This window comes from Girardinichthys multiradiatus, chromosome 20 (assembly GCF_021462225.1).
Source record: "Girardinichthys multiradiatus isolate DD_20200921_A chromosome 20, DD_fGirMul_XY1, whole genome shotgun sequence".
NCBI classification, from domain to species: Eukaryota; Metazoa; Chordata; class Actinopteri; order Cyprinodontiformes; family Goodeidae; genus Girardinichthys; species Girardinichthys multiradiatus.
Genome location: NC_061812.1, coordinates 25,181,007 through 25,189,077, shown reverse-complemented (window position 1 = coordinate 25,189,077; position 8,071 = coordinate 25,181,007).

The window sequence follows — 8,071 nt, the reverse complement described above, 5'->3', positions numbered from 1 at the left end:
GGAGACTGCATCCGTGTGCCTTCTTCTCCCGCCGACTGTCACCAGCAGAGAGGAATTATGACATCGGCGACTGTGAACTCCTCGCCATCAAGCTGGCTTTGGAGGAGTGGCGGCACTGGCTGGAGGGCGCTGAACATCCCGTGCTGGTATGGACAGACCACAAGAATTTGGCTTACCTTCAATCTGCTAAATGCCTAAATCCCCGTCAGTCACGCTGGTCATTGTTCTTTTCAAGGTTTAACTTTTCCATCTATTTTAGACCTGGCTCCAGAAATATTAAGCCTGATGCATTGTCCTGTCAGTTTGCCCCAGATGAGTCGGAGACACAAGCGGCCAACATCCTGCCACCTAGCTGTACTGTAGGTGCCATGACTTGGGAGATCGAGGACAGTGTGCGGCAGGCCCTCCTTACTGAGCCGTGGCCTGGAACTGGACCAGCCAACCACACCTACGTGCCTTCCGCAGTACGATCTCGGCTCATCAAATGGTTTCACTCTTCAAGATTCTCCATTCACGCTGGCGGCAGTCGAACTATCGCCACGGTCACCAGGAGGTTATGGTGGCTGACGCTTCATAAGGACATCAGGGACTTTGTAAACGTATGCCCCACCTGTGCATGGAACAAATCTTCTAACCGTCCACCTGCGGGCCTTCTGCAGCCACTTGAGGTTCCAAGATGACCCTGGTCCCACATAGCCTTGGATTTTGTCACCGGGCTTGCCAACTCCCAGGGCATGACTACTATCCTGACCATAATCGACTGCTTTTCCAAGGCCTGCCATCTGGTTCTCTTCAAGAAATTGCCTTCTGCTCTTCAGACCGCAAAGCTTTTCGTCAAGCATGTTTTTCGCCTCCACGAAATTCCCCAGGACATCCTCTCCGATTGGGGCCCCCAGTTTGCTTCCAGGGTTTGGAGGGAGTTTTGTACGGTTAGGAGTCGCTAACCTCGGGCTACCACCCGCAGTCCAACGGCCAGGTCAAACGGTTGAACCAGGAACTGGAGGCAGCCCTCCGCTGCGTCACTTCAGCCGACTCGACCGAGTGGAGCAGCCACCTGCCTTGGATAGTGTCCTCCCATAACTCCCATGTCTCTGCGGCTACTGGTCTCACACCTTTTCAGGTGTCTCTTGGTTACCAGCCTCCGTTGTTCCCATTGGATGAGAGGGAGGCATCCTCAGTCTTAGTGCAGCATCATGTTCGGAGGAGCTGGCGTATTTGGGACTTAACCGTCCGGGCTCTTCAGAGGACCTCGGAGCAAAACAGACGCTATGCGGACAGGCACCGTGCCCCTACTCCTGAGTACCGCCCTGGCCAGAGAGTTTGGCTTGCCGGACAGAATGTGCCCTTTAAGTCCCTGTCCAGAAAGTTGTCTCCCAGGTTCAGCGGTCCCTACCTCGTCGAGTCTCTGGTTGGTCCTACTTCAGTCCGTCTCCGTCTGCCTGCTCATTTTCGTATTCACCCCGTTTTTCATATTTCCCAGCTCAAGCCTGTCAGTACCAGCATGCTCTGCCCTCCGGCCGAGCCCCCTCCGCCCACCCGGAACTTCCAGGGTCATCCGGCCTACACGGTCCGCTGGATCGTGGCCTCCCGTCAACGTGGGCGGGGCTGGTTACGGTCCAGAGGATCGTTCCTGGGTCTCTGGGTCCTTCATCCTGGACCCTTCTTTGATTCAGGACTTTCTGTCGTCGCAGGCTGGACCTTCGGGGCCGCCAGGTGGCGGCCGTTAAGGAGGAGGTGGTAGAAGAGTATGCAGTTCTGCTTCTTCTGCTAACCATCTTCCACCACCAGGTGCTGCTGAGGTCTGTGTCTCTTGGGTGCGACAGGTGTTTCTCATTCTGATAATCATCGGGAGGAGTATAAGAGGACGAATCACCAACACTTCTTTGCCTGAGTGTTTTGCCTACAGCGGTACCACTACCTGGCCAAATCTTGAGTTTTGAAAAAAATTTTAATCTTGTACTTTTAGATTGAAGACAATCTAACTTACCGTTCGTCTCGCTCCTCCTAGGCTCCACGTCCAGTCAACGTCTCTGTCTGGTGACTGATCGCCCTCAAACCTCCGAAGAACCCGGATCAAGCTCCAGCTGGCAGTCCGCTTCTTCGGTACTCCTCCCTCGCATGCACTCCACCCTCCAACAATTCACTTCGCTCGGACCACGGAAGCTCCAGGTGGATCCTCAGAAGAAGCCGCCCAGGATCTTCAGACTCATCAGTCATCTCCCTGGCGGATCTAGTCCTCCCTGCACACCGTAAGCCTTCTGAATCTAAGACTGTTAACTGTCGTACGCCTAGTACTTACCTGACCTGTTTTTCTTCCCCCCACAGTCCTCCGATCCCCGTCAGAAGGCTCGCCCCGTTATTATACCGTAAAACGTAATCAAAAAATGTCTCAACAATGTATTTATATCAAGGGTGTGGACAGGTACGTGATCAGATTATTGCATCTTTTCTATTTTTTGTTTAAATCAGGTCTCCCTCTTGACTGAGGGCCCTCATAATGATTACTGGGTCTGTCAGCAGAACGTTCTTCCAAAAGAATAACATGTTTCAAATGTTTCCCCTCAAATGGATTTATTTGTTTTCAGCTGAATTGTACAGGATATTTGACACATGAAAGGGGAAAAAGTCTCAAGCTTCTACGCAGATTAACTAAAGAAGATGTAATTTTAATATTGAAAACAATGCTACAAACTTTATGTGAGCCAATAATCATCAAACATATATACACTTTGAGCTCTGAATATTAAGAGATTTATAGGTTTTAATTAGTGTTAATTAGAACTTTAAACCTAACCAGAATACTGTTACTGTGTTAATCTGTAAAACAGCTTTCCCATGTTTATAGTTTCTATGATTTTTTCTCAGCTTTTTCCACCTTATATGGATTCTAAAGTAATTGCATCAGTATATAATTGGGTCTCTTTGCTTTTGGTATTAAAATTGTGGCAGTCCATTACAACAGTGACTGATCAAATAAAAAAACTGTTTTCTGACGTCAGATTAGATAATTTACTGACCACAAAATAAAAATATATTCTTTTTACAAACAGACACCGAAATACAACAAAATCTATAAACAATTTAATGTTGTGATCTCTGAGTTTAAGTCGAGTTTTAAAGAGCACTATATAAGTAACCCAAAAATGAAAGTCAGTCAATCTCAGGTTTCCCATAATGAGAAACTACATTAGATTACAAATGTTTGATACTAAATATATGAATATATTTCACTGGATTAGCTACCATACACTGGCTTCCTTGGGAGAACATTAACCTAATTAGCCTTCATGAAAATTTAATCAAGCATAAATCTGTTCCTATATGCAAATAAAAAATGTTTAAAATAGGCCCTAAACAGTATTGGACTGTTAAAGAAGTCAATTGCAAGAACTGTAAGTACCAAACCACCTGAGGAGCTTTCAGTTTAAGGCACACAGTACTCTTTTGAAAGGTTTAGAAGTAAACACAAGTTAAAGTTTGAACTAAGATCAATACTTTAACCAGGACGTTCACAACCTATTGAGTTCATTTCAAATGCACCTACAAAAAAATAACAACTGTTTATTCATGACACTGCGGACAACTTGTTTTCCCAAGTTAATGCTGCGTTGGGAGCTTGAGAAAATCAATTGTGAGCCTCAGGATTACAACCTGGGCAGCATTAAATCAGTTAAAAGACCCCTATCTCTTACTGAGAAACCAGACATTTTAAAATATACTGTATGTCTTTATGTCACAGTTTTAGGAGCAGGAGAGCACTGAACATGTTTGCTTCAAGTCCAGAATGAAACGTTTCATTTTTTAACGTGATTGTCTAAGGATCATATCCATTATTTGAAATTGCTTGTAAAATATAAAACCTCTGAAGAAATTACATCCACAGCTATAAAGCTATGTTTATGTCAGCTTGTGCATTTGCCATAGGTTGTGGCGAAAGGCAACAACAAAAATTTTAAAAATGTATTTTTTGCTAAAACTTGCACTGACACTATGACTCGAGTATAAAACGTTTGAGTGCTCACAATGTTTAGGAAAGTGCTAAATTAATTCAGTCCATTTATAAATTCTGTTAATACTTTAATGAAACTGAGCTTCAACAACAGGATCCACCTGATCAACACAAACTTACGTTCAGAGGTTGTGTGACAATCCATGACCAAAACATCAAAATCTAGAGATGATTACAATTTAAAAAAAAAAAAAAACAATCTCCACATTGACTTAAATTTCAGATTTTAAAAGTACATTTTAAATACAACAAAATAATATATTTGATCATATTTTAACAACAAATGCTTGATTTTAACTTCGAAAGGTTTTCCGAGACTGAAGAACAAGTTTTTGGGGTTCTTTTTAGATATTGCCAACCATCACAAGCACAATGCCAAAAATCTAAAATAAAAATCTGATGCTTAAACATTTTTAAAACTTCCTGGGGTCATGGAAAATCTATAAGCAGCCCATGTCCTACCTGCAGTGGTATAAAACAGTCAAAGCGACCTCAGTTCTAAGAATCAGCGAGCAACTCTTATACTTGAGTGTAGCTAAGACAGTTTTATACTTTATCTTTTCCGCTCATCAATTTCGGAGTTTCAACACATTATTGGATGGTTTGTGGCTAGTGTCCTGCAGCTCATCAGCTCTGAATTGTAGTTTAATCCCAAAAACAAAGTCTGATGCATGTTAAACACTGACAACTAAAAGTTACTTTGCATGACCCACTTCAAAAATTCTACGGTTTTTGGACACATTACGATATATCGTTGACTTTTCTGAATCTGCTCCCCTTACTCAATTTTTCTAAAAATGTTTGATAAAGTGAGAAAAACTAACATTATAACCATAACAATTACCTGAAAATATGGTTAAATCCTATAAAAATCTACAGGAAATACATTTTTCAGTTCATCACTACGAGTCATCCTGTGTAAGGAGACATGTTATAGCTCTTTTTACCATCTTAATGTGCAGTAAGTCTGACAGGTCTTCACCATGCCTGTACTACTTCAGTTGCAGCCTTGCTCCAGACAAACTATTCTGGCATCTGCAGCTTTAAATCCAAGCGATGTGCTACTGCCAACTTTCATCACAAGATGACTTTATCTGCCTCCGTTCTCTTCAGTAGGTGGCAGAGAAGACCTTACCCGGGAGCTACAGGTCCTTCTCAAAATATTAGCATATTGTGATAAAGTTCATTATTTTCCATAATGTCATGATGAAAATTTAACATTCATATATTTTAGATTCATTGCACACTAACTGAAATATTTCAGGTCTTTTATTGTCTTAATACGGATGATTTTGGCATACAGCTCATGAAAACCCAAAATTCCTATCTCACAAAAGTAGCATATTTCATCCGACCAATAAAAGAAAAGTGTTTTTAATACAAAAAACGTCAACCTTCAAATAATCATGTACAGTTATGCACTCAATACTTGGTCGGGAATCCTTTGGCAGACATGACTGCTTCAATGCGGCGTGGCATGGAGGCAATCAGCCTGTGGCACTGCTGAGGTCTTATGGAGGCCCAGGATGCTTCGATAGCGGCCTTTAGCTCATCCAGAGTGTTGGGTCTTGAGTCTCTCAACGTTCTCTTCACAATATCCCACAGATTCTCTATGGGGTTCAGGTCAGGAGAGTTGGCAGGCCAATTGAGCACAGTGATACCATGGTCAGTAAACCATTTACCAGTGGTTTTGGCACTGTGAGCAGGTGCCAGGTCGTGCTGAAAAATGAAATCTTCATCTCCATAAAGCTTTTCAGCAGATGGAAGCATGAAGTGCTCCAAAATCTCCTGATAGCTAGCTGCATTGACCCTGCCCTTGATAAAACACAGTGGACCAACACCAGCAGCTGACACGGCACCCCAGACCATCACTGACTGTGGGTACTTGACACTGGACTTCTGGCATTTTGGCATTTTCTTCTCCCCAGTCTTCCTCCAGACTCTGGCACCTTGATTTCCGAATGACATGCAGAATTTGCTTTCATCCGAAAAAAGTACTTTGGACCACTGAGCAACAGTCCAGTGCTGCTTCTCTGTAGCCCAGGTCAGGCGCTTCTGCCGCTGTTTCTGGTTCAAACGTGGCTTGACCTGGGGAATGCGGCACCTATAGCCCTTTTCCTGCACACGCCTGTGCACGGTGGCTCTGGATGTTTCTACTCCAGATTCAGTCCACTGCTTCCGCAGGTCCCCCAAGGTCTGGAATCGGCCCTTCTCCACAATCTTCCTCAGGGTCCGGTCACCTCTTCTCGTTGTGCAGCGTTTTCTGCCACACTTTTTCCTTCCCACAGACTTCCCACTGAGGTGCCTTGATACAGCACTCTGGGAACAGCCTATTCGTTCAGAAATTTCTTTCTGTGTCTTACCCTCTTGCTTGAGGGTGTCAATAGTGGCCTTCTGGACAGCAGTCAGGTCGGCAGTCTTACCCATGATTGGGGTTTTGAGTGATGAACCAGGCTGGGAGTTTTAAAGGCCTCAGGAATCTTTTGCAGGTGTTTAGAGTTAACTCGTTGATTCAGATGATTAGGTTCATAGCTCGTTTAGAGACCCTTTTAATGATATGCTAATTTTGTGAGATAGGAATTTTGGGTTTTCATGAGCTGTATGCCAAAATCATCCGTATTAAGACAATAAAAGACCTGAAATATTTCAGTTAGTGTGCAATGAATCTAAAATATATGAATGTTAAATTTTCATCATGACATTATGGGAAATAAGGAACTTTATCACAATATGCTAATATTTTGAGAAGGACCTGTATATGGATGTGTGTAAATGGAAAAAAGTCATTCTATGCCCTCTAACTTCATCACTGATCATTTTAAAGGTTGATGAAGCTGAGCTTACAGTTCAGCTGTTGAGCTTAACTTTTATATTTTGTGATCATATCAGACCACCTCAAGGTTATAAAATCTGAATTTTAGCTGTTTAAAGACAAGAGATAAAAAAGGTCTTGGAGGTTCCAATCAGGAAAAACAACAGGTGGTATAAGTACTAAAGTACCCACCACATGTATTGGTGCCCAAAGTAAAAATGTGTTAAAAGCATTTTAAATAATTATTGCTTTATTGCAGTAGTATAAACTCAAATTAGAAGATTGACTGCAGTTCAGTTCAGATATTTTTTTACCTTCTTAATGTTCCTATTTATAGTGGCATTTTGGGTCCTCATCCAGCCTTGTTTGTCACAGTTTCAGTTATTTTAAACGGTTAACCCTAACTTTAACCCTAACTATCTTTTTCCGACTTAATAGCTGTACTCAAATTAAAGGTTGGATTTTTTATTTTTTTTTCGTAGTGATTTTTGTTTGTTTTCAGCAAAAAAATTTCTTTTATTTTGTGTTCGTGGAACAGGACCCAGGCATAGCCCGGAGCCTGGGAGGAGCATAATAACAATTTCTTAAATAAGAACAGAAAATCTTACAGGAGCTAAAGTAAACAGGATGAGGAAAGCAGCTGAGTGACAGGCATGTAGTCTGGGAATGAAATGGGAGGATCCAGCAGGGAGCAATAATAACAAGTGAGTTTAAATACTGAGAGATGATTGAAGAAATGACATAGAATGCAGGTGTGGGTAATCAGGAGGATATGTGGATCAGCTGGGGCAAAAGACAAGCAGGAAGAGTGGGAAAGAAGACTGATAAACATGAAAAGAGCTCAGCTTGAACACAACGAGATAATAAATCAAGGGAAAAGATAAATTGAGATGTAACAGAATATATAGGAAACGTAAAATGAGAATGAACTAAGAAACTAAGCACAAAGGAATAACAAATATGGCAAGAATATAAAACATAATCACCAAGGAAAAGAAGAAAACGCGGACATTAACAAAAACGTAAAACTCCAACACTGAAGTAACTAAGATTGTGCTACTGCAAAAAATGATACATTAATTTTTAAGGTTTTATACATATTTACCAAGCAGGGGTGTGAACAGATGTGAAGTGGCTGTATTTTGTAATTATTCTGTTGTCTAATAACTGAAATCTGTGTGACCCATTTTATTGGTGATGTCAGTCTTTATTTTAGTAATAAGTTTTAAACCAGAAAAGCTGGTTCTGAC